Below are 12,842 nucleotides of genomic sequence, written 5' to 3' on the forward strand. Positions count from 1 at the left end.
CCAGATGGACCCTCAGGAATGGAAACTCGTGACAGCAGTCTGCCTGGATTTGGTCTAGATGTGGGGAACATTTCAAATAGATCTGTTCACTTCCTTTCAAAACAGACATTTGGAAACATTCCGTTGGAGACATCCTTGCAGCCATGCTTGGAGGACAGAAGCATTCTCATTTCCTTGGATGGGATGTTCCTTTATACACTTCCACCCTTTCTACTGATACCCAAGGTACTTCTGAAGATTCAAAAAGAATGATCAAAAACCATTGTGGTGACCTCCTTTTGACCAGAGCAAAGTTGGTTCTCCCTTTCAATGGAATTGGCCAAGAGCAATTACCACAAGCTCCCTCACACTCTAAATCTGCTCACACAGTTCCAGAAGTGATTGATGCACCTCATCTTAGAGTAATTGCTACTTTCAGCCTGGAAGATTCTATCTTGATACCGTTTAGGCACTTGTTGCATGAAGATGTGTAGCAGATATTGAAGGAGACAAGAAAACCTGCAGCTAGAAAATCTTACGTTTACAATTGGAAGCAGTTTTCTTGGTGGTGCCTAACCGATATCAGAGAGCCCAATATGATTTTGAAATATTTGTCTGAGCTACTCAATGATGGCTTATCTTTAGGCAATCATCTCCAGTCTTCGGTTCACCCTGCATCGATGATGCATTGGGCCACAAGCTGACTTCACTGTGCCCTATCAGCTGCCGCTTTTTAGCTTCCTCCCAAGTGATATTCAGGTGATGAAGGTCTCTTGTTACAATTCTTTTCCAGTTTTGTCTACCTGGTTTTCTCTTGTATCCAGCTAGTTCCCAGTTGAGGGCTTGTATAGGAACCCTGCTAGTATCCATGTGGTTAACATGAGCAAACCAACGTAGCCTTCTTTCCATAATATTTCAAGTTTCCATTGTTGTGTTCTTTCTCTGACACTCCCATTTTTTACTTAGTCCTTCCATGATATTTCCAAAATGCATCTTAACCATTTATGAGCAGCCTCAAGTTTTCTCATGGCTCATGCTGTGATTGGCCATAGCTCAGCACCACATAAGTGTAGATAGCACCAGTGTTTGGTATAGCTTCACCTTTGTGGACAGTGCAATTTTTTTTATATCCACATTTTGGATAGTCTGTTGAATGCTGCACTTGCTTTTCCAAGTCTAACTAGCACTTCTTTCGTATATTTACCTGTATGAGAGATGAAACTGCCCAGGTAGCAGAAGTTCTCTGTTGTATCTAATATTGATCCTGTGGCCATTTTGTCTTTGCTGTCATTCCGTGCTTCGCTGACCAACACTTTACATTTGTCAAGATTCATTTTGAGGTCTACTTTTCCACCCTGTTTCTCCATTGACATGGTCATTGTCTACATTCCACTTCGTGTTGTATCAATTAAGCTATGTCATCGGCAAAGTCCAAGTCACATAGCTTGCTGTCATTGACCCATTCCAGTCCCACTGAGTTTACATGTAATGCTTTCCACATGACCCAATCAATAACTATTGTGAATAACAAGGAAGACAGTATACATCCCTGTTGTGCACTGGTGACCACCACAAACCAGTGACTGTACTTATTATTCACCCAAACTGTGCACTTGCTATCTTGATACAGACTATTACAGAATGTAATGAATTTTAGAGGAATCCCATATTCTGCCAAGTTGTGCCATAGTGATGGTCTGTGTATGCAGCTGAAGGCTCTTTTTGAAGTCCACAAAGCTGAGAATGACTGGTTTCTTCCAAGCTGTTGCTTTTTATATAATTTGTCTTATTGCAAATATATGGTTAGGGGAGGATTGACCTGATCTAAACCCAACCTGTTCCTGTCTGAATCTGTCATCACCTGATCCTTTCAATCTATTCAGTATTACACTAGTAAAAACTTTGCCTGGGACTGACAACAATGTGATTCCACACCAATTTGTGCAGTCTCTAAGATCTCCCTTTTTTGGTAGAGGGATGATGATGCCATTTTTCCACCCACTGGGTACCTTTTCTTGATACCATATGTTGTTCAAGAGATGTGTGAAATATTCCACTGAAGATATAGCATACGTTAGCAACTCTGCTTATCTGGTCTGTTCTATGAGCTTTTCCATTCTTTAGTTTGGCTATGTCTTCCTTTACTTCAGTTTCACTAATGTCTGCCAAGTTCACATCCAGAATAATTGGTGACACTTGCTGTCATTGCCAAAGTCATGCAGATCATCTGGTGTGGGGCAGTTTAGCACAGATTCAAAATGTTCTTGCCATCTCTTTAATTGTTTCTCTTGCATTTTTGCAGTTTTTCCATTTGCTGATCTAATATGCGGTCTCTGTTTATTCTTGTCCATAAGTTCTTTGGCAATATAATCTAATGTCCTGGAATTTCCAGTCGCTGCTGCTGTTTCTGCCTCTGTTGCCAGTTTCTGAATCCATAACGTTTTGTCATTCTTGCACATTCTTGCACATCTTGTTGACCAGTTTATCTTTCTTTTTATTTTCTTCAATCACAGTGTCTGATGACTGGCTACTTTAATATAACTGCTCTCGTCTTCATTCGCAATCACGTTGTGCTTCAATGGCTTTCCAAGTTTCAGCTGTTATCTACTCTTCTTTTATTTGCCTGTCTTATACCTAATTGTTGCTTTTGCACTCTCTTTGATGATTGTCTTGAATTATTCTCATTGTTGTTCAGTGTCATCATCTACACTCTGCAGGGCAGAGAATCGGTTCTGGAGCTTGATGTTGGATCTGGTTTGCACATCAGGCAACGTCAACACGTCAGTTTTAAATCGAGGAGATACTGCCTTTTTCTTTCAGTTCTTAAGTTTTGTTTTCATTGATGTGACCACAAGGTAGTAATCAGATGCAGCATCAGCTCCCTGTTGTACTCTGACATCTTGAAGCATACTCACCCATCGACAAGATATGCAAATGCGATCAATCTAATTCACTGTGTATCCATCAGGTGACTGCCATGTTGACTTATGATTGTCTTTGTGTTCGAATATGCTGTCCCCAACTTTAAGGTGATTGTCACGGAAGAAATCACCCATCACAATTCTAAGGTCATAGCTGGGAACTGAGGTCATCACATCCTGTAGCTGTTCATAAAATTCTTCCTTTTCAGTATCTGTGGCAGCTTCTATTGGTGCATAAACTTTATGTATTTATTTATTTATTTAACATTTGTTTACTGGGAAAGTACAACTTGGAATGAAGCCAATTTTCAGTGAAGACCCAGGGAGAAATGCTCCAGATGCATGTTTTGTAACATGGGAGGAAACCGGAGTACCTGGAGAAAACCCACACAAATGCAGGGAGGACATACAGACTCCACACAGAAGGCACTCCAACTGAGAATCAAACTGGAGAACCTCTTGCTGTGAGGCAACAATGCTACCACTGCACCACTGCACTGTTCACTTGTAGTAACGTTAGTTTGGTGAAATGGTTCTGTAGACTTAATGAAATAATTCTATCTCTGATTGGTTCCCAAACGACTAAAGTTTTTGATGCCTCTTTGCTAAGCAGTATGCCAACTCAATTCACATGCCTATCCTCACCTGAAAACAGAAAGGTGACATCTTCTGAAATTATCTTGCCTGATCCAGTCTATCGCTTTCAGTGGTTCCAACAGCCAATAGATTGTAACGCTTTGTCTTGTGTATGATTTGTGCCAATCTACCAGTGCTATAGGCTGTATGAACATTCCAAGTGCCGATACGTGCAATGGATTTAGTAGTCAGGATTTTCCTTATTGAGAGCCTAACTTCCTTTTGGCTTTCATTGGATCCTTTTATCAAGTTACAAGTTCTCTGGTTCAAAAACATTGCAATTGGGCTTTCTCTTGCCATGCTGAGTTTAACTGAGTTTTGTCTTCTTGTGGTTTCTGTTGCAGTATATATTTTTACCTGAGAAAGTTGCAAGCCCCCTGTAGCACTGTTCTCCATGACTGAGTACTGCCTGTGTTGGCCGCCCTGGGTTCCTGCTATGCCTGTCCACCTTGCTTAGTGCCCTAGGTGATTCTTCAGTCGTGTGACCTTCACCATGATGGCATAGCCTCAGCAGTCAGTCCCCTACTTGGAGTGTTCAACCCTCCACCATTATGAGGTACAGTACAGGTTGGATATAAATGAAAACAAACCATATTAACATGTTTTCAGTTGCAGATGTTATACATCACTTATAATCTATCCAGTCATTGTTAGTCAAACATTACAAAGCTCATTCAATTCCTGCCTTCCCTTAAACCTCATTCTTCTTCTAAAACATTATTCTGCATGTGTTGTTCCCACAATTCCCATTTTTTTCTATGTAATTTGCTCCTACCCTTTTCTTAAGATCCCGCTTCCAGTTATTTTATATCCATTATTGTATTCACTAATTCTAGTATAGTTGGTTTAGACTTTGATTTCCAATTTCTAATATATGCTTATTTGGCAGCCACCAGAATTAAACTCAACATGGCCTTACTATATCTAGGCAATTACAATTCTGTAACAAATTTCCATTAAAGTAGTCAATAGGGAATTTTTAAACTTTGCCAACTCATTACATTCCCAAAAAATATGTTCCTAATTACCTGTGTTCCCAATAACATCTCCAACATTTACAATCTACCTGAGGAAGAATTCTTTGGAGTCTGCTTGGGGTATATAAATACCTATTCAAACAATTCCAAGCAAAGATCATAAATCTTCTAGACTTTTTTTTGCATATTTGGGAGCCAAACTGATATCCCACCACCATTGTTTCTTTGTGAATTGCTTATCCAGTCTCTCTTCCCAGTCCTTTTCAGCCTCCTCTGATTGTTTTTATATGCCCTACAAATTATCCTTTTTTTAACAGCAGCTTCTGTTCCATATTCTACTTAAAACTCTACCAGTGCTGGTCTTTTACTTAGGATCCCCCTATTTCTTTCTCTTTATCTATACTCTGGTATCACTCCTTGATAGAGAAGGCAATATCTAGCCTGCAGTCCAAATGAATTTTTGGTCTGTTCCGATTCTACTGCCTTTCCGTCTCTAATTATTTGCTTCTAATACCTTGGTTCCCTTGCCAATTTTCTCCAGTAAATTCCAGTCCTGTCTTGCCTATTATGTGTACCCTTAATTGCAGTAATTATCATCAAAATCTCTTTTCTCCACCCCCATGTTGGCTGTCTCTTAGAATAGATAAATAATAAGAAGTACCACTAGCAAACAAAGGTACCTGCACAGAATAAAAAAGAAACACATAAAATAGTAATGGTAATAAACCAGTTGTGCAGGGTCCACCCAGGCATTCGTGCGAACCAAGTCAGGCAAAAACCTTCTGACAGAGCACAAAAAACGAGCCAAATAGAAGCACTTAAAAGTACTTGAGTGAATAAAAGCTACTGTTTATTACGCACTTGGATTTATTGGAAGGAACTGTCTGAAAGAACTTGTGGTCTGAAAAGACATTTGAGTGAATACTTGAAGAATTTCTAAGTGGTTTTAAGTGCTTTTTAGTACATTTAAGTGCTTTTTTTTGGATCGTTTTTTGTGCTGTATCAGAAGGTTTTTGCCTGACTTGGTTCGCACGAATGCCTGGGTGGACCCTGCACAGCTGGTTTATTACCATTACTATTTTATGTGTCTCTTAGAATACTTTCTGCTACTTTGCAAATATAGTATTCTGTATAGTTATTGTTACTCTCCTTAAGGATTTGCATTGAAAATCCCAGTCTCTCCTTTCTTGAGCTTCCCCTTGCTTTATATATCATTCCTTTCTACTTTGAATTTTAGCTTTCTGCTTGTAATATGTATAGGACCCTTAAATGTGTAACTCTGAAATACCCATTTAAATCATGTAGTGGAAAACACCTTGTTCTGTTGGAGGGATCAGTTTATCCCACTTAACTCTTGCCCTCTTCCCTTTCCAGATAAAATCCTTCAACTCGTTATTAATTGCTATCCACAGCTTCTCTGGTTGATAAAAGCTGCTTGACCTGTGTAAACAGTGATGGCTTATCATTTGCATCTGTCAAGGTGCATGTTGCGGCCATCTCAGCTGGTCTGCTCATAGATCCTTCTGTTTCATCTCTTTCTGTGGCCAAACAGTTTGTGAGAGGAGTGTTGCACTTGAGATCCCCCCCGAAAACAAATTCCTCCTTGGAATCTCAAGTTTGTTCATAAAAAATTGACCTTATCTTCTCTTGACTCTGCCTTTCAGGCTGACTTGAGGTTCATTTCTTGAAAAAATATTTGTTTTGCTTACAGCTGTGACATCTGCAAGGCAAGTCTCTGAGTCTCTGAGCTGCAAGCTTTTATGGCTGGCCAGACTTATCTGCTTTTCCACAAGGACAGGGCTGTTTTACGTGCTAATGCTTCTTTCATGCCAAAAGTTTTCTGAATTTACCCTGAATCAAGCCATCAGTCTCCTGGTTTTCTGTACAGAACCTAAAGACAAGGGAGAGCAGATTCCGTATATCTTGGATCTGCACAGGCAGCTCATGTACTACCTTGACAGAACTAACCCTTTCAGGAAGGTTGAATAACTGTTTATTTCCTATTCTGGGGCTAAGAAGTGTCAACCTGTCTCTAAGCAAATGATTGTTCATTGGTTTCCCTCTGCTATTGTTTTTTGTTACTCCCACTGGGATAAATCTATTCCAGGCAAGATTAAGGGAGATTCCACCAGAGCCGTATCCTTTTTGGTGGCATATTGGAAAGGAGTGGACTTTAGTTGCATTCTAAAAGCAGCAACTTGTCTTCTGTTCATACCTTTACAAAGCACTACTAACTGGATTTTTTCTCAATTCCCAGAGCAGGCTTTGTGTGGAGCATTCTCCAGGTGCTTTTCAGTCCTTATCCTTTCTTCTCCCAGATAGAATAAGTTTTGGGACTCTACCCATACGCCACTGATGCAGTGTGAATGATGACAACAGTACAGTTGTGTAAGTCCTACTTACCTGTAACAGGAGATGTTTGGATTTCATTCTGCCTCAGTAGTAGCACCTACCATTTTCCTTATTTTGTATACAGTTAAATGGTATCCAAACTTGATATGTTGTTGGTTGGCTTTGGTTATTTGTGTTGGTGTGTTATAGCCGAGAATCGGTTGGCTTCAGGCAATTTTTGCTTCTTGCCCTTCTTGGTTCATCTTACTTAGCACCAAAAGTCTGAATAACTAACTAGCTAACTAACTCTGACAGGGGTTAGGTTTCCCCTGAGTGGGAGGGGCTTAGCCTATCCTCTATTAGAAGAGTCAAAGGAGGGGATTCTGAGCTCTGGAAAGCTGCCAGGGTCGGTACTTGTGCAGGTGCAGAACCCATATGCCAGTGAAGCTGTGTGAAATTCGAGTATCGCGGTGGTGGTGCTGCGGTAGTGTTGTCGCCTCACAGTAAGACGCTGTCCGGTTTGATTCTCAGCTAGAGCGTCTTCTGCGTGAAGACATGCGCGAATGGGCGTACCTTCGTTGAAGGTTGTGCATCAGGGCTGGTAACTTGGCACATAAAAATCAACTACCAGTCATTAGGGGACCGGAGTTCCACTGTGGCGACCCCTAACCGGGAAAAGCCGAAAGACACAACAACAACTGTTAGGTAAGTTAGATTTGCACAATTCTAATTTTCCCAATAGAAACAGCTATATCCTTTAAATATTTACCTATATGTCTGGACCAGTCACTTAACTTCTAGAGCCACATTGAAAAAAACACTAGGAAAAAGATCAATTCTCTGTAATTATGTTCCTGGAAAATATCCCCCTTTTTTTCCAGACCAGCTAGCAGCAATAGGAGAAGGAGTTCTTCTTTCTCAGCTTGAATACGGGCTCCCTAACATAGCCTCAGCCACCAAAAAAAGCACTCATCCACTCTACAGTCCATTGAAAACAAATTCTGATAATTAATTTCCAGCAGTTCCCTCCCTCAGGAACACCACTACATCACCCTCTGCTAAGCCAAATGGCTACCAGTCTCTTACAGAGCTGAGCTACTCCTAGGGTCTCTTCTTTTCAAACTACTTCAACCAGGTGCCTCCCCACCTCTTGCAGCCAAACTCTGCACCTCTCCCAATTAATTCCCTCACTCCAGGCATCTCATTCCAAACTGCACTGTAGCAGGTATTCCTTCTCCATTATTGCACCCAAACTCTGGCAGGCCCTCCTTCCTCACTTGAAAGGTATCTTCTCTTTCCCCATGTTGAGAGCATAAGTCAAAAAACACCTACATCAAAAATCTTACTGTGAGTGCTTTTCCATTGGACACACAACCTAACTCCCACCTCACCTGCATCACTTCTGCTTTGACCTTCTGTTCCCACCTACTGCTTCCCTCTCATATTTACTACTAAAATGAATTCACATTTGTTTTTCTACTGTGTTACTAGTATTTGCATGTTGTTTCAATTGCCTATAGGATTAACTACCTTCTGTGGTTACACAGTTTGTTCTGTTTTATTTTTTGTGAATATCTTCATCTTTGCTATGTCTGCAAATGGTCTGATCTGAAGTAGGAGAATTCATTTGTCAGCAACCTGTGGGTATGGATCTGATATTGGATCCGAACCGGCATGGTTTATCCAGCTATGGATCCGAGCTCCTAGCTCCTCCCCTCACCCATAATGCCCTGCTCTCCCTACATGACCTCAGATCTAGTTTGCCGTGTTCATGGTGACAGCTGGATTTTGAGCTCCTGTCAGCTAAGTGGTTTTTTGGTGTTTCTTCATAAATTTTCTGTCAGAAAATTATATATTTGTGTGAAAGTTGTAGGTTCTCCCTTCTTTAAGATACTTTTTTGGTTAATTTGGTAATTTTTAGTATCCCTCCCCTCGCTGGTACGTAGCTGTGTGCTTGTGGTTTCTTTGGGGCCTGTGTGAGTGGTTATTGTTTAGTTAATTTACTTTAACTTTCTTAGTTTAAAAAAAAAAAAATGTCTGAGGCCCCAAAGGCGATATTTTCAAAATGCTCCGAGTGTGGCCATAAGCTATCCCCTGCTGATGGCCACACTCGGTGCGTTCGATGCCTTGGGGTTGAACACCTCACTTCTGGGTGTTCAATCTGTGCAGGGTTCAACCCCAGGGCATTGAAGGAGCGGAGGTCGAAGCTTGTCTTGGCGGGCCTTTTGCCCCCGGACTCGGCTTCGGCCTCAGCCCCGTTGGTAGTTACTGCTCCGGCGGTTCCTGCCGTGCCTGCTCCCCCTCCTGCTCCTGGGATTCAAACTCCCTCTATGGGTTCGGAGGAGAGGGAAGCCAGGAAGAAGGACCGGAGGGAAAAGCACCACAAGCGGCGGGCCGAGACCTCCGTCTCGGCCCCGCCGGCTAAGCGGGCTTCTCCTCCGGCCTCTCTGACTGCTGGATCTCCTCCTCCTCGGCTCCGGTCCTCTTCTTTTTCACCAGGGCCTGAGGAGGAAGAGACCCGATCTCCTTTGAGGCTATCGAGGTGGTACTCAAGGACTACCTCGGTAGCCTCTTCGAGATCGACCTACAGTCTCTCTGATGCTGATCTGGACCAGATGATGCGAAGGTTCATCCAGGCCCAGATGCAGATGGGAGTGCTCCTGCCTCCCCCCCTGGGGGGGGGGAGCTCGACCCCTTTTTTCAAGCCCATAGCTCCTTCTCAGACCCGCTACCCGGGCTCGGAGCACTTGAAGCTAGGCAGCTTAGGAGCAGGGGGTGGGTCGGCGCTGACAGTACTAGGTACTTTGGATCTGACCCTGCCCTCGAGTGTGTCGGATCCGACCTCTCGGAGCCTTGGTCCGAGCTTCGGATCTGAGGGACTCAGTGTGCCTTCGGCGCCGTCTGTGTCGGAGCGCACTGGTCCCTTGGATCCGAGGGGCTCGGCGCCGGCTCCGATCCACTCCTCGGATCCAAGGGGGAGCCGACTGTTGGATCCTTTGGTCGAGGCCAGCTCCCCTTCGGCTTTTGATGTAGTGGAGAGGGCTCTGTTGAGGGCATCCGGACCCCCGGCCCTTGCTTCAGCTCCGTCCCGCACTCCATCTGCTCTGGGTCAGGCTTCCGTCACCCGGCCACTGGGACAGCCCGCTTCACTGCCCCAAGCAGTTCCTTTGGAACTAGATACAGCTTGCGAGGGTTCCTCGAACAGCCCCCCCGAGGAAGCACCTCGCAAGCACACGTGTAAGAGGAGGCACATAGACTCCCCCGAGTCTTTGACTGAAGACACGGACTTGGAGGAAGGGGAAGGCTCCCCAAGATCACCCCCTGAGGATGTCTCCATTGGAGACATCATGGAAATGCTTCGTATAAGAGGTGGGTGGTCTGCCCCGAAGTCTTCCTCGGACGAGCCCGTGTTCTTGGAGGCATTTGAAGCGGGCCCGTCTACCTCTTGGGTGTCCCCTCCTGCCGACCCCCTGGTGGACCTCATTACCACCAGGGCGTGGAAGGAACCGGACACCGTGGAGCCAATCCCCAAGAGGCTGGACAGGATTTTCAACCCCCCTGCTGACCGTGCCCATTGGAGTAAGGGACCCCCGGTAGATGCCATGTTGACGGCAGCAGCCACCAAGAGGGAACTTGCTCAAGAGAGTCCTTCAGTCCATCCTCCGAGCAAGGAGTCTCGGATGATGGACCGCTTGGGGAAGCGTATGTTTAGTTCAGCGACCTTCTCAGTGAGGGCGCTCAACTACCTGGCACATGTCATTAGGATGCAGCGCGATCTTATCAAAGAATACGCTGCATCCCCCCCAGAGTCCATGTTGGAGGAGGACAAACTTTTGCACTCCACCCGTATGGCCACTCTCCGTTCCGTGACCAATACCTCTATGCGGTTGCTTTCCCATGCTACAGAGGGAGCCACTAGAGCTGCAGGAGTGGGCCTAGTCGCTAGACGCTAGGCCTGGCTCCGCCATTGCGATTTCACGGAGCCCTTCAAGGCGTCATTCGCGAATGCCCCTTTTGATGGTTCTGCCCTTTTTGGCAAGACGGTTCGCGACACCTTGGTCCAGAGCGAGAAGGATGGGAAGACGCTGTCTGCCGTCGGAGTCCGCTTCTCGGTGCCCCAGAGGTCCTACTCTAGGAACCAAAAGGGCCAGAAGAAGATGTGGTTCCGGAAGTCACAGCAATCCCAACTCGCTCCGGACAACCAGTCCTTCCGCGGCAGAGGAGGACAGGGAGGACGCCGCCCTAGAGGCAGAGGGGCTCCCAGGAATTTCGGGTCCAGAGAACCTTTCTCTGAATGGCCCACGTAGCAACCCTGAGGGGTTGCCCAGCTGCTCCACTCTGGAGGCAGTCGGGGGACGTTTTTCGGAGCACCTAGCGGCATGGGAGTCCATAACATCAGACCGCTGGGTCCTCCAGATTATATTCAGAGGATACAAAATCCCTTTTCTTCACATCCCAAAAATAAAATCCCTCCCCGACGTTCCACCCGATCAGTGGGAGGCAGCCTCAGCTGAAATTGGCTATCTGCTGAGGAAAAGAGCCATCCAGCCCGTCCTCCCAGACCAGCTCGGATCAGGGTTCTACTCCAGGTTCTTTTTAGTGCCAAAAAAGATGAGGGACCTAAGACCCATTCTGGACCTGTCCCTATTAAACCTGGCAGTTCCCAAGGAGAAGTTCCAAATGGTCACTTTACAATCCATCCTCCCCCTTCTGGGAGAAAATCACTGGATGTGCTCCATAGACCTCAAGGATGCGTACTACCACATACTAATGGACAGACGATCCAGGAGGTTTCTTCGCTTCCGGCTGGGAGCCAGTCACTACCAGTTCAGAGTCCTTCCCTTTGGTCTCACCACAGCCTCCAGGGTGTTCACCAAAGTATTAGCAGTGGTTGCGGCCCACCTGAGGCTTCAGGGAGTGCAGGTCTTTCCGTACCTGGATGACTGGCTTCTCACCGCCCCAACATGGCATCTACTTTCCTTGGCAAGAGATTCCTTTCTTCGCCTAGCTCCCAGGCTAGGCATCACGATAAACGTAGGAAAGTCCAACCTGGCCCCTACTCAGTTAATAGAATTCATAGGAGCCAGATTAGACACAAGGAATTCAAGGGCATTTCTCACAACCGACAGAATTCGGAATCTGCAACTCCAGGTGCGGGCCATCCTCCACTCAAATTTAGTTCCAGCGGAATTGGTCCTGAGGGCACTAGGCTCCATGGTGGCAGCAATTTCTCTTCTTCCACTCGCCCGCTTGAACATGCGGGTGCTTCAGTGGACACTTCAAGTACAATGGTCATATCTTTCTCTCCCCCTACATCATCCCATTGCAATCAGCAAGGCTTGCAAGCGGTCTCTCTTGTGGTGGCTCCACTCCCTGGATCTCCAAGGAGGCCGCCCCTTTTGTGCATCTCCCCCTCTGGCCACAGTGACCACGGATGCCTCCCGCCTCAGGTGGGGAGGCACTTTGCGGGCCGGACAGTCCAAGGCACGTGGAACGACTCAGAGACCTCCCTGCATATCAATGTTCTGGAGATGAGAGTGGTGCTGTTGGCGTTGCAAGCACTCCAAGCCTTTCTTCCCCTGGGAACAATTGTGATTCAATCAGACAACATGTCAGTGGTCTGGTACATCAACAAACAGGGGGGAACCAGGTCTTACCCCTTATGTCGAGAAGCCATGAGAGTGTGGGAATGGGCGATCGCCTCCAACCGCTTTCTCGTCGCAACGTATATTCCGGGGCGGTCCAAAATCCTTGCGGACAAACTCAGTCGCACCATTCTCTCCCCGTATGAGTGGTCTCTCAATGCTCAAGTAGCGAAATGGATCTTCGCACTATGGGGGACTCCTTGTTGCGATCTCTTTGCTTCTCCCTTAAACACCAAGTGCGACAGTTTTTTTGCTCTAATCCCACCTCCAGTGGATTTCCCCAGAGATGCTCTGGTGCATGCTTGGCCTCCCGGACTTCTTTATGCATACCCCCCTCTGCCTCTGATGCTCCA

General features: G+C 45.6%; 1 protein-coding gene across 6 annotated transcripts in view; it reads left to right on the forward strand.

Annotated features, from left to right (window-relative positions):
* PPP1R12B (protein phosphatase 1 regulatory subunit 12B) overlaps positions 1-12,842 on the forward strand; it is a 1,629,528-nt gene that overhangs the window by 1,369,030 nt on the left and 247,656 nt on the right. The gene's annotated exons all lie outside the window — the stretch shown is intronic.

Source organism: Protopterus annectens, chromosome 7.part0 (assembly GCF_019279795.1).
Source record: "Protopterus annectens isolate FY-2018-M chromosome 7.part0, PAN1.0, whole genome shotgun sequence".
Classification (NCBI taxonomy): Eukaryota; Metazoa; Chordata; order Ceratodontiformes; family Protopteridae; genus Protopterus; species Protopterus annectens.